The sequence below is a fragment of the Pinus tabuliformis genome, chromosome 2_1 (assembly GCF_031772625.1).
Source record: "Pinus tabuliformis cultivar Carrire ecotype Pingquan chromosome 2_1, CPIR1, whole genome shotgun sequence".
NCBI lineage: Eukaryota > Viridiplantae > Streptophyta > Pinopsida > Pinales > Pinaceae > Pinus > Pinus tabuliformis.
The window spans coordinates 220,507,397-220,525,710 of NC_142299.1; positions in this window are offsets into that span (position 1 = coordinate 220,507,397).

The following is an 18,314-nucleotide window of genomic DNA, read 5'->3' on the forward strand; positions in this document are numbered from 1 at the left end:
GTTTTCCACGATGCCTTCCTTGACAAAAATATCGATGAGCAATGTCTTTGAAATATTGCCCATGTTTCCTTCCACATCCAAAATTTGGATGGTGGTATAGGGAGAGGAAATGATTTCTGGTATGTCAGGAGACATGATTTGAAGAAGCATCATGTTTGAATTAGATATCGAAACACGATGATGCCAATCTTCCCAAGGTCGATCTTCTAAACTCATGACTTCTCGAATAACTTTGTCTGCAGGTAGGAATTGATCAAGGAGGTTGAAAGAAGGCACGGTTATGGAAGGGGTGGTGGTACCATCGGTAGTAACCGACATGATCGGAGGTTTGGATGTGGATTGAATGGCTTGGTAGGCCAACTCAGCTAGTGACAGCGGCATCTGGTCTCCGAATGTGTCAAGGTTCGAAGGAGCTGGTAGGATCCATGGATCGGTCGGTTCATGAGGAATATATGAAAGCATGTTGACTGATTATGGAACTTGGGGCAGCTGTAGAGGAAAACAACCCATCAGGGAGGAAGCCTTCAATAGACCGGTACCTAAACTGACATAGCAGTCAGTTCCACCTCCTACTAGGGGTACAGAGCCACTTGGTAATGGGGAATAATCAGGGGTGCAGAAAGACAACTGATCCACTATAATGACCTTTCCATCCAATGGAAATTGGATGATACAAAAGACAGTGGATACGACGACCGTCATGGCATATGTCCAACTATGACCCAACAACATATTATTGTCAAGTTTCTGGTCCACGACTTCTACGTCCACGATTACTGTTTTCCCATACAATGTGATGGGAAAACTGGTTAGGTATCCTTTTGGGATGAAGGTGTGGCCATCAAAAGCTTTAAGGGAGTTCGACAGTGGGGATAGGGTCGGGGAACCCAGGTCGAGCCAACATGAAGCTGACATGACGCAGGTTGAAGCACCTTCGTCGATGATAGTTCGGTGTATACCTTTACCTTTCAAAGTGATATGCACTTGAAATGCAAGCTGGTGGGAAAGGGGAGGTTTACACTTGTGACTAGTTCTTTTGGGGAGCAGGGAGTGGATCCAATAATCCACTATTGGATCTAGTGGTGTTCATTGTATACATGTGTATGAGAAATTTTACTTAATATATGAAGCCTAATGGCCAACACGTTCTTCATGCATGGATTATGAATATTTGTAAGATTGTTTTGTGTATGTTTGTAATTCATGTTTGCTTTCACCTGTACTAAAGTACTTGAACTATTTCGTTTATTATAGTACTTATCATATTGAGAATGTGTTGTAATGGTTTCTATGACTATCACATATTTTTGGATTAATCCATTGGATGTTATAAAAATCCTCCTTGATTAAGTTAGTTTCATGACCGATGCATTTTCGTGGACTATTCTGTTGGATGTTGGATGATTTATTCTTGTTTGTGTGTGTTCCAACTAGAGTGGCACTATTACCTCTCTCTTATAGACTCACCTTTTATTCCCCTCCGCAATAGAAGAACCTTGACACATCTATAATTGAACAATGAATAGGAACACTCACTTTCTTTTCGAAAGTACATATGCATTCCTATCTCTTGTTAACAGTTAGAGCCAAGGAAAATATTTAAGAAACTGACAACTAGACCATATACCAGATTGGGCTCCTATCTCAAATGGTGTGAGGTCTAATTGGGACCACATATTAGGGAGACCCCTTGAATGTTGCTGGGTCCAGAACCGTCAACATAATGCTAAGACCTCCATAAGGCACTTGGGAGAGTTGAAAACCTCCTTGGAGGTAGGTATAGGTTTTCAATAAGAATAGTACTCTATTGATAAAACCTTTAAAAGATCAACAAGGTAGAGAAATGATGAAAACCAACAATTGCACCATTACTTTGAGAAGAAGAAAGAAGAACAAAGGGAAGAAAAAAGTAAAAATAAAAAAATTATTTTTTGTTTGATTGTCTTCTTTTTCCAAATTATTTGATTGATATGTAGGTATTCTCCACTCCAATAAAAATTATAAATTGGAAATACCTACATGAACTACATCAACAAGGACTTAAACAACTAGTATAAAACATATAAAAAAACACCAATTCTATAATAGTAGGAATAGATCACTTCATCAAGATCTACAAACAAGTAACAATAAGATTAAAAATAGTCCAATAGGTATCCATTAACATCAATATCAACAAGAGTGCATTGTACAATAGCTATAAGCATGGGTATTTTTATATAGCCCATTTCTTATTTCAAAACAATTGATTGGTAATATAAGGATTCTATTTCCCTCATTTACATTCTGTTCCACCTCACTTCCATTCCATTTCACCTCATTTCTTTTCCATATGTCCTAAACCTTCATAAAAACCACTTTCTCCAAAATTCAAAATCTTTTAATCACTACTCAGGACATTGAATAGGCCACCCATAGGTTCCTATAAGAACCTCACTACTCCAACACCATTATAAATATTCCAAGCTTGTAGGTGATCATGGATTGATCGAACATGATAATACAACCATTACAAACAAAAATATATCAACACAACACCCTAAAATATTAAAACAACAATCAATATATTTCTATTGGATGTTATATGAAATATTAAGTCTACCGATTTTCAAAATTGTGAAAAGATTCAAATACAAAACTCATAAAGAGATATATAATGCCCATATTCAACCTTTGAAAAAATATCATAGCCATTATCCTTCGTTTTCTTCGAAAAGGGGGTCATATAGGTGTTATAGACATATTTGGGAACTGCAACCCAAAACACATATGTCAATAAACCAAGGGCTCTTAAAACCCCTAAAAGTGTTGTTTCATACCCTAAACGATCAAGGTCAACTGATTACATCATTTCCTAGAAGTTCTCCCTAAAAAACTACTCAGAATTGGTCAAAACTGGACCATACAGACTGCTCCATGCTGAGGGTGCGATGCATCTCACCTGTTACACACAAGGGGTGTGATGCATACTGAAAAGCCCTTCTGTAGGGTGTGATGAGTGAGAGCAGACAAATGGTAGAGGCAGTTTGCTAGGTGGAAACTCAGATAATCTTCTAGAAACTGCTCATATGACACTTGCCTCTCTGAACTCGGCCAGGGATGAGTAAGAGATCATGAAATCTCCAAGTGGAACCAAGAACTATCAATGCAATGACACTAATAAAAATCCCAGAAGCTGACTCACCCCCCTGCAAATATCTATATATGGATCCCTCATCCTAGAGATCCAGAGGCTGGAATTTTGTATTTTGTAAGGAAGCACTGTTGGTTTCTCTGTGAAACATTGTATTATTGGGTGATCTAGCTTTTTATGAGGTGAAGAGGGATTTCATGTTGGGAGGATGGCGTTGGATCAGACAGTTGGGTTGTAATCCTCTCTTCTACTTCTATCAATAAAGCTATTTGAGTTTTCCTCCATATGCTTGCTTATTTCTGAATCTTGTATTTGTGTATTCATTTGTATGGTTAATGTACATCTGATTCTACATTGTTTATGGTTATAGATCTCTATGCTTTGATGGTATTTTGCTGCTTTGCCTCTATAGGTGTTCTTTGAAGCGGGACAAGTGAGAAAGGAGTGGAGAAGATATATACAAGGAGAGAGGAAACAAGCATGGAGCCAAGCGAAAAACTAAGGTTGGTACTCTCTGTTTCTCTCCCATCTATCTCCCATAAAGGAAAACACAAGTTACTTTTAATTGTTGGTTTCTAAGATAGCTACCCATCTTAGTGGGACTAGCAGATTTGAATAGACACTAGTTTTCTCGGAAACAAAATGCCGACTCCACTGCGGAGAAAATAGTTTGTTTTTTTGTTACTATTGTTTGCTTTATAAACTACAGACGGAGCCTAAAGTTAAGCCAGCTAGCCTTCGAATTGCTTTTGCTGTGAAACTACAAAGTAGATCAACGCTACTTCAGTCAATCTCTGAGTTGGTTTATGAACTGAACATCTGACTTGCAAACATCCTAAGTGCCCTGGTGGTAGCTCAATAACCTCATTAGATCATACCTATATACTTTGTGTTTATTGTCTATCATAAGCTCGACCTAAATCCTTGAACTTAGTTGAAAACTGTGGGTGAAAACCAAGCTCAGTCTCATCCCTGGACCATCGCACTGTCTCTCATTGGCAGTTTGGATGCATCGCACCTCCCGTGTGCTGCAGGTGAGATGCATCCCTATTTCCCTTAAGGACAGGTGCGATGATTGAATGAGATTGTTTCCCTCTCTGGAATTTGGTTTTTTCTTCATTATTTTCAGCTCTATTCAGTAGTTTTGCTACTTATGTTCAGTATATCATTGTTGAAACCTTCTTCCTTTACATTATTCAACCTCCATTGATAAGGAATTGTAAATGTTTTTTATGTATTTTTCATCATTTACAATCCTCCTTTGAAAAAAGTAGCTTAATCAAACTGTCGTCTTTTGATTCGAAAGTGTCGTAACTGTCGTTTTGAGTCAAGAAAAGAGTGTTTTAAAGTCTTCCTATTTCAAATAGTCAATTGTACTTTTGCCATTGTATTTGATTTGAATTTTCAGTATTTGAAGTGTTGAAAGCAGTTTCCCATTCGAAATTGAAAGTGTCGTCTTAGTCTTCCTTTCGTTTTTGAAAAGAAATTACTAAAGTCACTTTGAAGAAAATTATTTCAGATCTGTACTTTGTTTCCTTTTTGGCATTCTCACATTAAGGAAACAGATAAACAAATACATGCATGTGCATTTGCATTTAGACTGCATGCGGAAATTGATTTAGGAAAAGTGCATCTAATGTGTGCTCTTTGCTCTCTAATGAGAGAATCGAACTCTTCTTTCCTTAATAGCTAGGATTTTCATTGCTAAAAGAAAACAAACGACTGTTTATCATTTAGATTTCATATTTAGGAATTGTACATCTACATCACGTGGTGAACCTTGAAAGGCAAACTTCTTAAGAAAGATCAACTATAAAATAAACATCTATGAACATAAAAATGCTTTGGAACCTAACGCACAACATCTAGAAGTCTAGGCTAGAGACGTATTCCAGCATTGTAAAGTGTGGCAACTATCATTTTCATCATAGGTTGGGTGATTCCTCCTCTTTGATATGACAAGTGCCAGTACAGACTTGTGCTCCCACGTACTGTCGAGTATATATTGGGATACCACAATAGGCTGATATCCTTTATCCTTAGGAAGCCGTGTCTGTCGCCCTATTGATCGTAATGCACTGAACACAACATTCGAGAAGATTTACTGCTGTACATAAAGTCCTCGGTAATTTCTCTTTAATTTACCACCGAGGTGTATATTGCAGTTTTGCGATTGGTTTGGTAATCCATCTATCTAGATTTCTAGAGTAGTCACTTTCATTCCTTTTCGACTCCTTAAAAGAAAAGGTCCATCTAAGCACTTGTCACTTCAGGCTCATTAAAAATTGAAGGCGACTAGAGTCACCTTTAGCTTTTTCTTGACTCTTAAAAATTGAAAAAGCCAGTTGTGTTAAAGCGTCATAAAATTCATTTAATTCAGAATAACATTTTCCCCTTTTAATTTTGAGTTGATCAAGTAATCCACAATCGTGGAAGAAAGTCAATCAAAATCACATCGTTCGCTGAGACTAACGAGTCAACCGTCTTTGACTTTGGAAATGAAACCGTTTCAGGCCAAACGGTCTCGTTTAACTGGGTCGAAATCTCCTGGTTTATTTGAAACTTGTGGTTCAACATCATCAAACACTCTAGTTACTCCAATTATTTCTGGTACCCCTACCTCTACAAAAGAAGTTTTGTAGTTACAAGAGGACATTAGAACTGATCGTAGTTTAATGATAAACACTTCTATTCCTGAACCAGCTCCATCTAGGGCTGATTCAGAAGGTGTCACCCCTCCAGCATCTATCGCTGCAGAGTCTATACCTTCTTCGGCACCAGAAATATTTTACGGACTTGACAAACTACCTCTTCCACTTGGCCTGATTACTATACAAGAGATTTTGGAGGATCTTCCATCCAATACCCCATTGCATTTTATAATTGGGATCCACCTATATCCTTATACTACAGAAGTTAGTTCTTTTAATCACCCTTCATCGCAAGTTCCTGTCGAATCGCTAGGAAATCTTTTGGATAGGCTCAATATGTCTAAACAACCATCAACATATAGGACTGTGTCATCTGATACAGCAATAGCAGAGCCTCTTGCCACTACTCCGACAATGTTTGCTGGTATACCATCTGTCCCAACTAGTTCTCAACCACTAGATGGAGTCCACCTAGGGACTGTTTCGACAACATAGTCTGTTCCTATTTGTTCATCCAAAATCTTATCTGGAATTTCTTATGTTGAGAATCAACAAATTGATCCTTCACATCAGTATCAATTTGGGCAGTCTAGTCTCCAAAGACCAATTTACCCTTTGAACACTGGATTTCTGCCATATGGGGGGTAGTATGCCTTTTCATTGTTCCCTCCGGGAGAGAAACCATATGAGAGTTCACAACAAAATTTGGGTCAAGTTGGAATTGCATCCAGTGGTTGGGTACCAATACAACCTCAACAACCAAGAGTTGTATATTCAATGCAACCAAATCAACCTATGTCGAACATTCCCACTACACCTGCTATTGTGATGGTGTCGCAAGTACAAGCGTTGCCTGTTGTATGTCAACCTCAAGTCTCTCAGGTTGTAATACAATAGACTCTTGTCTCTATGGGTCAATAACAACCTCATATTAGTGCCTCCTTAACAGGAGCGATTGAGGCTCAAACGGGTACTATAACCCCTCATCTTGGTCAAACATCCAGTATTGGACAACAAAAAATGGTCCAACAACCATGGTTGGTACAATATCAACAACCATAATTCCAACAAGCTTACTGAGGACCTGAGCAACAAATCTTTGCAGGTAATGGGCAACTGTATGTTCAAAATGGTTACCAACAATTGTATTATAATGGTTATGTCCATCAACCTTATCAAAGTTATCAACATCAGATACATTATGCTGGTATGCAAAGACCCACTGCTCAAGCGATCCCATCTTATCCTGGGTATGCTTCGCCAAACTTGAATCAACAGTTGCCTTTCATAGCAACTTTAGAATTACTAGATCTGAATCAGCTAACAAATGATCCAATTGCTTATGCCCCTTGGTGGCTAGCGATTCCTCATAAACTTCTGTTAGATATTCATAAATTCAATGGAAATCCGGGTGAAGATCCATCGAATCATGTAATGACCTTTCATTTGTGGTGTTTGTCCAACACCCTCAATGATGATTTGATTAGGCTTCACCTTTTTCAGCGAACGCTAACTGGTCTGGCAGCGAAATGGTACATCTAATTTCCTAGAGCTTCATTCGATAACTTCAGCACCCTTGCCACTACCTTTTTAACCCATTTTTAGTTACCTATAAGGTACGAAATAGGAATGGAGCTCCTTACCAATTCTAAATAGACAACATCCACTCACATATTTGATCATTTTCATGAGTGACGACGTCATCGTCGAATGGTAAAGACATATGTTCTTGATTAGCTTCTAGCTGAATGGTTTATTAAGTCATTGTTACCTTCTATTATAGAAGATGTGGCCAAGGGAGGGGTCATTACTGAAGAGCAAGTCATTACTTGTGCACAATATCTAGACTTGATCTATACTCAGTCTGGCACGCTCTATGACAAAATTACTGATGCTCCTAGACTAGAATTTTCCGTTCCTCCTCCTCCTAAATCAAATAGGGACTCTCATGATGGTGATGGCGTGAATGGAACCTCAAGTACGAAAACTACAAAGGCCCCATCTGGTAAAGCCCTTGCATTTTCCAGTAAAAAATAAAATGAAAAAATTCCTGCCTCTAAGGTTAATGTCGTGTCGTCTGACAAGGGCAAAGAACCAAAGCAACTAGGGGACGAGAAGAAAGGGAAAAAAAAAAGAAGAAACAAGAATATTCGACCCCTGAGAAATCTTCTAAAAACCATACTGGGAAACAGAAACTTCATTATCCATGTTTAACATGTAACAACGAGCATTTCATGAGAGATTGTCCACATCGAGCTGAGGTTGCGAAATTTTTAAAGACTTCAACTACCTCAATGGTGTTGACTGATCCGTTTTCAAACCCAGAAACCAACCTGGTTGCTATCGATCATGCTTCCAAATCCCAAGTGCTTATGTTATCCATGTTGAAATAGCAAGATGATGCTTCGATATTGACAAGGAATAAAGATTATGGGAATCCACAGATGTCAAACAACAAGTCTACAGATCAACCTAGTAGTTCGACAACAACTTCGTCAGAGGTTGTGCCACCCATCATTCCTGAACTAACAATAAAGCCACCAAAGGGAGCAGTACATAAGTCAACCTTTAATCCTCATGCTCGAGTAGCACAAAATTATAATATAGTAGAGGATCTGGCTCAATATCCATCTGCTATGTCAACACTTGAAGTACTATAAAATTGCCCCTCCCAAAAGCAAGCTTTATTATCAACAATAGGTCGGATTGACCCAATGGATTCCAATCTTGTGGCCTTTAACCACAAAGGATATGAACCTCAGTTACCGGCCTAACTCACCTTCCTTTTACAGGTAAAAGCCCTCAAAAAAACTGTTCATCGAACAATCATTGATGGGGGGCATCTACCTGTATTATGTCAATGAGTTGCTGCAAAACTTTAGGCTCACCACCCTTGTTGAGATCATCAACGACATTAAAAGCATTTGATGGAAGAACATACACGCTGTACGGGATTTTAAGTAACTTGCAAGTTGAATTGGGGGGCAAGATAGTAGAAATTGAAGTCAAGGTCATTGATTGAAACCTTGACTACAATATCCTACTGGGCAGGCCCTGGATTTATGCTATGGCTGTCGTTGTGTCAACATATTTTAGAAAGATTGAATTTCCCTTCAAAGGTGGAATTACAATCGTTGACCAAATAACCTTTTTCCCCAACTGTTCACAAGCTACTGGAAGCATTCCATTCGTCCATAGAAGTTCTCAATTGCTTAAAAATGTCGGATTAGGTCTCCTAAAAGACCCTTCCTTAATGGGTACTTTTTCCCTCCCGCCTCCAAGTAATCTGGCGGCAGTGGCCATAGTGGAAACCTGTCATAAGATATCTTCTACATCATCAAAGATTAAGAAGAACTCAGACCATTTTGATACTATGGGTCACTGAGGACGGTTCTTATCTTGTGTCGACCTTGTTACAAAATGAAACAAGGGTTATGAGGATAGTTCTTTTACTATGTAAACCTCATTAAAAAATGAAACAACTCCCTTTCCAAATCGAGTATTTGATTATGATCTCATAAAATCCAAGTCGAGTCTTTCAAAGATCTCAAAGGTAAACCTTCACTCCAACCACCGCGTTGAATGCAATGAAACTTGGGGGGCATGCACCTTGATTTGCGTCATTATGCTAGGGGCATCGAACTTATAACAAGCATAGTTTTTTGTTTTAAGCTTGTGTAAACATGAAAACGAAGCTGAGCATAGTTTCTTCCGATTCAAGCTCATTAAAAAATGAATCCACCCTTGGTAAATAACCTTTGTGATTGCCATTCTATCTGCCTTTCAAACCTTGGTTGTGTTCTTTCCATCACCTCCATCCATTTGACTGATCATATGCTTCCACTTGATTGTTTACCCTTTTGAGGAACAGCTGCGACGAGTGATTCTGTTAGCCACCCTCTTCACATTGCCATGTTTTGAGAAGTTCCAAACTTACCTGGAACAAGTTGCTACCTGAAAACATCACTCGTTCCTCAAAAACTGAGTTTTCTTTAAACCCTTTTCAGACTCGTTAAATATGAAAATATTGTCGAGCATTCCAGCTCATTAAAGTGTTTGGAAATAATGAGTCTACTTTAAACTATTTTTGGACTCGCTAAATATGAAAATATTGTCGAGAAATTGGCCTCTCCATCTCACTAAAGTGATTAGAAGTGCCATCCCTCCTGTATTTTAATCTTTTTGGACCTGAGGGATTATCACACAAAAAGATCGAGCGCTTGTCTTTTTTGGCTCGCTAAAGTGATAAGAAAAGTCACCCCTTTCGTATTGTTATATACTTTTTCAGACTTAAGGGATTACCCCACGAAAAAGGATTACTGGAGTTTCCTTTCTGCCTCTTTTCAAACTCTCTAAACATGAAAAGGACCAAGTTATCTTTTTCGTTAAACTCGTTAAAACAATAGTGACAAACTTGTCCATCCGGGCAAGAGCGAGTTTCACTGTCACTAGGCTCGCTAAAACATAGCGACAGGTTTGCTCGAAGGGAAAATTATAGAACAAGCATATGTTATCCTCCTCAAGCTTGAAAAAAATAAAGAGGTACTGGTTAGCAATGGTTTGGGAAAAAGGAAAGAAAACTTGAAGAACTTTATTGGTAGCAGGTCGCTTTTGAACATGACACTTTCACTCCATCACCATGATTGAGTCGGGTTGGGTTATTCCGTTCACCATCACCATTGATCTTCCATACCATCCATGGGGTTAACGCTACTGATCCATCACAGTGTCACTGATATGTTCAAGAGAAGTCGCTTAGAAATTTCACCAACCTGGCTAACACCTCATCCACTATAGTACCTTCACGCTTCATTTTTCATGATCGCCACCCTAAACCTTGTATCATCAGATCGTTTTCACCTCCAGAAAATCATTTGCTTCGTTTTGTGTCGTAGATGTGGGATTCATTAAGGCATTCCTATGATGAGTCACTTTTTGTCGACAACAGCTCATTATCCAAGAAGTTGACTTAGAAACAACCGTTTTAGTACTTTGAAGCTTGCATGCCTCTATGGCAAGTTTCTCACTTCCGGCGACAGTTTTACATCAATGGCCTTCAACCGAAATATTTTGTGTGGTGTTTGACATCGACTCATGTATTCACACCACGTGAATTGTACTGTAGTACCTTGAGGGTCATTATCATTACTGGTGATTCCTCTCGCGCCCGTTAACAACCTACATCATTGGCTGGTAATCAGGCGATGTCTTTCCATGTTCAACTTCAGAACATCTTTTGACATGGATCGACTTCTACATTGAGCGAAGATTGAACGAGTTTGAATACCCCGGATGATGGCTTTGCCAGAATCACCAGTCTGCCACACAGACGGTTGTCTGCCCTATGTACATGAAAATGAATTTATAAAGCTGAGCATGGGAATGCCCGCCTCAGCTAGATCATGAAAATATTATGAAGATAATTTATTGTAGTGTATCTTATTACAGGTCACCTTCCAGTTCGAAAAACCTCGGATCCTCATGATAAAGAATTTCACCCAACATCAGAAGATTTACGACCTCATGCTTTAGGGGGCAACTGTTATTGGCATATTTGGGCACTGCAACTCCAAACACATATGTCGATAAACCAAGGGCTCTTAAAACCCCTAAAAGTGTTGTTTCATACCCTAAAGGATCAAGGTCAACTAATTACATCATTTCCCAGAAGTTCTCCTTGAAAAACTACTCAAAACTAGTCAAAACTGGACCATATAGACTGCTCCATGCTGAGGGTGCGATGCATCTCACCTGTTACACACAAGGGGTGTGATGCATACTGAAAAGCCCTTCTGTAGGGTGTGATGAGCGAGAGTAGACAAATGGTAGAGGCAGTTTGCTAGGTGGAAACTCAGAGAATCTTCTAGAAACTACTCATATGACACTTGCCTCTCTGAATTCACCCAGGGATGAGTAAGAGATCATGAAATCTCCAAGTGGAACCAAGAACTATTAGTGAAATGACACTAATCAAAATCCCAGAAGCTGACTCACCCCCCTGCAAATATCTATATATGGATCCCTCATCCTAGAGATCCAGAGGCTAGAATTTTGTATTTTGTAAGGAAGTGTTGTTGGTTTCTCAGTGAAACATTGTATTGTTGGGTGATCTAGCTTTTCATGAGGTGAAGAGGGCTTTGATGCTGGGAGGATGGTGCTAGATCAGACAGCTGGGTTGCAATCCTCTCTTCTAATTCTATTAATAAAGCTATTTGAGTTTTCCTCCATATGCTTGCTTATTTCTAAATATTGTATTTGTGTGTGCATTTGTATGGTTAATGTACATCTGATTCTACATTGTTTATGGTTATAGATCTCTATGCTTTGATGGTATTTTGCGGCTTTGCCTCTATAGGTGTTCTTTGAAGCGGGACACGTGAGAAAGGAGTACGAAGCTCTATCAAAGGAGAGAGGAAACAAGCAAGGAGCCAAGCGAAAAACTAAGGTTAGTGCTCTTTGCTTCTCTCTCATCTATCTCCCATAAAGGAAAACACAAGTTACTTTGAATTGTTTGTTTCTAAGATAGCTACCCATCTTAGTGGGACTAGCAGATTTGAATAGACATTAGTTTTCTCGGAAACAATAGGATCCCTTGTAGACCTACAAAGTGCTTTACAACCTATAGAAATTTGCAAAGAAAGCTACAACTAGGATGATTTAACGGTTTTACACATCCAAGTAGTTCCAAGATAGAAATAAAGCATACATCAAATATCTAAGTCACTCTCTCTTATTACTATAAAGTACTAACTCTCTAAAACCTACTATATTCATTTATATTTTACTTGTAAATGACAGTCGATATAGTTTATAATAAATCAAATCTAAGAAAAAATACACACCAAGGTGGGACTTGTCTTCCATGTGTAGAGGGGTGATATTAAGAAAAATGGATAAGAATACATTGATGGTTGTGGATCTGTTGTAGCAGCTACAACCACCCTCCAAAATTTTTCCTTAGCTTCTTTTTGTAGCCTCCCTACTAACCTTTCACAACAGCATGTCTTGCCTTGTCAAGTACACAAGCTTCAACATTTTTCTTGCAAAATGATAACCTATGCATTAGATCTTGTTACATCTCCCTCATAGGCTTTTTCTTCGGAATTTGTCTAGTTGCAGGCTGAGCAACTCCCTCAAGAAATTGCACAGTTCTGGAGCGTAACCAACCTTCCCTCTAGAAATTGTGCAATTTTGTCTGGGCATGTTGTGCTCCAAAATTGCGCAAATCTTCCTGTCACTGTTCACTAGAAAAATTGCACAATTCCTCTCAGTAGGGTTGCTCAGCCCATACATTGCACAATCCTAGGAAGCAGTCAGCTACTCTGCCTAGAAATTGCGAAAATATTCTAGGTAGCCAGCCCAGCTCCCTCCCAGAAATGCACATTTTTTCTTCCTAACTGAGCAGACTGTTGCATGTGCAGTTGAGTTGATCGGTTCCCTCTGGGACCGAGAAAAACTGATTTTCATGCATGACCTACTTCTCCCAAGGTAGCATGTAAAGGAATCCCTTGATTAAAGGATCCAGTTTTAGCAGCCGAAGGTTACATGCATGGATCATTTCAGAAACCTCCCGCTAAGTGTCGATTTTCCTAGATTTGTGGCATGCAAGTCAAAACCTCGATTTCATCAAAACTCATCAACTGGACACTGCAGAGCTCATTCCTCACATCGACCTTGCAGCTTTGACATTCCACATTGCATCTAGGATTCGTTGGCACATTCAACTTAGCTATTTTGGGGTAAGCCCGCTTTTCATGTCTTGCGTGGCGTTTCTATCACTTTTTGTGTTTTTCTTCGTGTGGGTGTTGTCTGCTTGATTTCAGTGAGCGCTTGCTATCATTTTGATGTATGTTATATTGTAGAAGCACCATTTCAGTTTTTGTTCGCATCTCACTTCTGTCACATGCATGACATTGTTTTTCACGGACGATTGTTGTTGCGGTGACTCGCTTCACCCACATGCATGCTTTCCCATGTTCTGAACCCTACACTTGTTGTTTGCATGAATTATCATTCACTCTTGTTTTCACTCATGTCATCATGCATTCACACTTCTCATGTTTTCAGTCGCCCGTCGGCTGGACTAGGCTGCCTTAGCTCGGACCATGCCTTGCCCAGCTACCACTGCGCATTTATGAAAGTGAAGGCTCTACCTTCTATCCAAAAATTGTGCAAGTATAGCTAGGCACTGACCTCTAGGCTTTCTTTGTGTAATTCTTGGAGGCAGTGTCCTGTTGGCCCTAGAAATTGCGCAACGCAGTTTGCTGGTTGCATGTCACTGCTGATTGAAATTACACATTACGCAGTTTTGGTCCTCAGCAGGCCACGCTGGATTGTGCATTACACAGTTCCAGCAGTCAGTTAACCTCCTAACAGCCCAGACTGTGCCTTGCACAGTTTTGGTAGTCAGTCTCTTGAACTCCTGATGGAAATTGTGCAACCTTCATGATCAGTCACACAAGTATGTTGCAAGATAGTTCTCAAGTTCATTTTAGTTTTCAACTGATAGATTTCTTGCCATGAGTGTTTCCATGTCTCTAGGTATCGCAGGTGTTCATCTTCCTCTCAGTAGCATAGGCACAATGCTTTCCAGGAGAGTAGAGCTGAAGACACCATTCAGAGCACACTTGGGGATGCAGTTGATCATTTTTCTATGAACTTGCCTACCTATGAAGACATCAAGTTGTTCATAGATAAGGACATCAAGATATGATGATTGCAACATCACAACAAGTAGCACCATCAACAGAAGTTGAAGGTAGCATACCGGATGCAATGAATGAAAGAGGAAGGTTTTTGAAAACATTGAGGCAGAACAAAGTTGCAAGATCAAATAGATCCACTTGTGATGAAAGAAACTTTAGAGACTCAGGCTATGAGGTGATGATGTGACATGAATATCGTGTGAAGGCAAAGAACGGAACAAATAAGGAGTTACATGTGTTGAAGTAACAACTCAAGGAAGAACATGAGCTGCATAGATGAGAGAATAAGTTGTAGCAGGAACAGGTATAGTAGGGGGTGCAACATGCACTCACAGATGAAACTGCGCCCGTACAAGTTATAGATCCATCCCAACAGCTGACACGAAGTAGACAAGGTGAGAAGTGTTGTTGATCACATGCAAGGGAATGCATCAGCATGCATGTCACTGTGTGCATGCATGCGATCCCACCCATTCGGCACGCTCTTTGAGATGAAGATGAGAAGCAAGTCCGATTGGAGATAGACATGTACTTCAACAAGTTGATGTGCACGAACACCAGTACATGCTTGGAGAGAAGCGTAGACATTATGCATCAACATGTTTCCGGTCTGGTTGCACCAGGACAACCATGCACATGCTATCAGATGAGTTGGATAGAGGATCCATATTAGTGCACCCAGATGAAACGAAGGCAAGAGTTCACTTTGGCAAGATGTCACCATTGAGCGCACAGAAACCATCACAAACAATCAAGCTTCGCATTAACTCACCACCTTCGACCATCAAAAGCATGTCAAAGAGTTGGTCTCAAGAGAACGATCTGAGTGCCAGTGATGTCTTGCATGGCTTGCTCAAGCCATTTTGTCTCACATGGGCACATGTGCATTGTAATGTAACATCTTTGTCAAGTGGAAGTTCAAGTGTTGATAGTTGAATGTAACAATCATAGAGTAGTTGAAGAGTCATGAGGATAGATGAACGGTCTCAAATGAGAATGTCAAGGGTCATGCCACTTTTTACTATAAATAGTACCTCATAACTCATTGTATAGGCTTTTGGTCAGCCAAGCTTCCGATAGGAGTATCTTAGAGAAAGCTTGGACAATATTGTTACGAGCCTTGGCTTCTCCAATGTGCAGAGGTAGTATATCTCTTTGGAGGAGCAGGTAGTTGTGGCTGTGATGTTCCACTGTCGAAACTATTGGCTGGACATGGATGTATTGTATGACTGGAACTTACACTTCTTAATATAATAGAGCCAACATGTTTCATGCATACATTGTATTTTATTTTAGCTACCTGGAGTACTCTAAATGATATATGTATCTGTTTGCTTACGCATGCATGTATAGCTATTTTCTATATATGTATGTATGAATCTTTCTTAAATGTGTTGTTGTTTTAACCATCATTTTGAATTGCTAGCTCACTTTCCTTCCATGTTGTGATGCATCTTTTCTCGTGTATTCCCTTCTTAACTTCGTACTATCACAGGTTTCCAAGGGGTGCACTCACTTCACTTTTCTTGTGTTAGGACCGTTCATGCACCTTCCTTGACTTACCACACATGTCACACCCTTACTACCAACAAGGACATCTTACTTATCTTTGTGTGAAACCGTGGTCAAGGCATTACCGTACGACCTGTTAGCGCTTGGAATTCACCTAGGCTGAGATAGATAAACTCTCAAGGCTACATCAAACCATTTCACCTCGTAGCTAGCCCTACGAGGTATGAGAAGGCTCTCTCTCGGGTCAGATTCGGTAGATATTTCAATATGATAAGCTGACCAATTAGGAATAAAGATTTTAGGCTAGTAAATTGATAAGGGGGGTTGATTTAAAGATTTTTGGGGTTTTTTTGGTGGCAATTGGAGGGAGTGCAATTCAGGGTGCGGGGATTGGGCTCAGTTTTTGCAGGGGGATCTTTGGGGCAAGGTAGGAGTGAGTGCTGATGCCTTAATCTGATATGGATGATCAGGAATGATAGAGGAGGAGCTAAAGAGGGCAAACAACAACTTTGAATCCTCTTTAGACAGTGGAAAACATAGATATTGAACAAAATTAAAAGCTGAGCATGGCATGCATGAATTCAAACTTTATCACTTCATCTGTTCAATTAGCAGCAAAGAAAGAGATGGAACACATAAACACACTTACAATAACATGTAGAGAACACACCATCAGCACAACAATCCACAAGAATCCACAATGATGTCTGCAAAACCATGGCCTTCCTTTTCCTTAAATTGCAGTAATAGATGTACAATATACAATAATGCTTCTCCCACAAGAGTCCAACCATGAAAATGAGCAAGAGAAGGCATAATATAGACCATCTAACTCCTTTCCCCACCTCTAGGGTTCGATCTCAGCTTCCTAGGAGCAGTTTGAACTAATTCTAAACTAAGCACTAGATAATAGGAAGTCAAAACAACTTGCCTCTAAAACTTAGCTAACTCATCCATGCATTAAATATTCACTATTTACATCAAGGAAGCTTCTAGAAGGGTTAAGAGAGATTAAATCTATCAATGTGCCATGAAAATTATCCATACATCCATCATTTACAGGTACAAATGATCAACCAAGGTAAAAACAAAGTTTGCAGGCCTGAAAAGTCAAAACTGGCAATTTTAGCTCGAGTGGTCGCGCCCCCTGCTCGAGTGGTCGCGCCCATTTGCAGCACTTTTTGAATGGGTTCCAGTTGTCAAAATCAAGTGCCAGATGGCTCATTGGAAATCTATGTGTGTCTACTTTCCATCCCAAGTGGAATTTCTGGATTTGGAGTTGATCTGACCCCTCAAAAGTCAATTCTCCCAAGGTCACTTTCTGCAACTCAAAAAGTGGGCAGAAAGTCAAAATTTTGATGTATTTTGAGCTTTTGGAGGCCCAAATCTCAAAATCAAGTTGACCCCAAGTATAGGTAATTCTAGTTTTTGCATGCCCTTTCCAAAAATGTCAAATTTTTGTGATTCTGAGCAGTCCTCCCGAGTGGTCGCGCGGGGGGTGAGACCACTCCACAGACAAAAACCTGTAAATTTCCAAAAAATTTCCAAAATGCTCCAAAACTCTCAAATTTTTTTGATTTTGCTGCTGGATGAAGGCTAATGAGTACCATGGTGAGTGAGGGATGCCTCAGCCAAGATACGGAGTGGTTTTGTCCTTTTCTTCTTCTTCTGGGCCTCTGACAGCTTCCTTCGGAGAATTTTCATTTTAGCCTTGCAAACATGCAATCTTGCCCAATAGTGTGTTTTCATGTTGCGTAACAGCTCTTTGTCATGATTTTCCTTCTCCAACAATCTCTCCAAGTGAAGATTTGCTTGGATGAGCAATGACTCCCTATCAGCGGGCAATGGGTCCCCGGGCCTCCTGCGGTTCAAGCCTCTGTTACCGCGGATTCTCCATAATTCATCTAGCTCTTTCTTCGTCTCTAGCTATTTGTTCTGCTGCTCTAAATAAGTGATAGTCCACTGAGCCATCTCAAGCTTCCGCTGCAACACAAGGTTCTCCTCCTCTCTCTGCCTAATGAGCTCATAGAAATCTGAAGAGGAAGGAGAATGAGCATCAAGATCAATGAAATCAGGATGTGCCTCGCCAACTGCCTCATCCTCAACCATGGGCTGCTTGCCCTCTCGTACTGCCTCTGCTGCTGAAGGATGCGAAGCCCCTTCACCTGGTGTGGAGATAACACTCGCTGATCTGAAGAGGATGACGAGACCCCTTCCACCTGCTGTGGAGAAAGTACTCGTCGAGCTGCTGCAAATAAGGTCCTATGACCTCTCTGATAAGTGACCCGAGGAGAAGAAGCCATATGTCTCGGA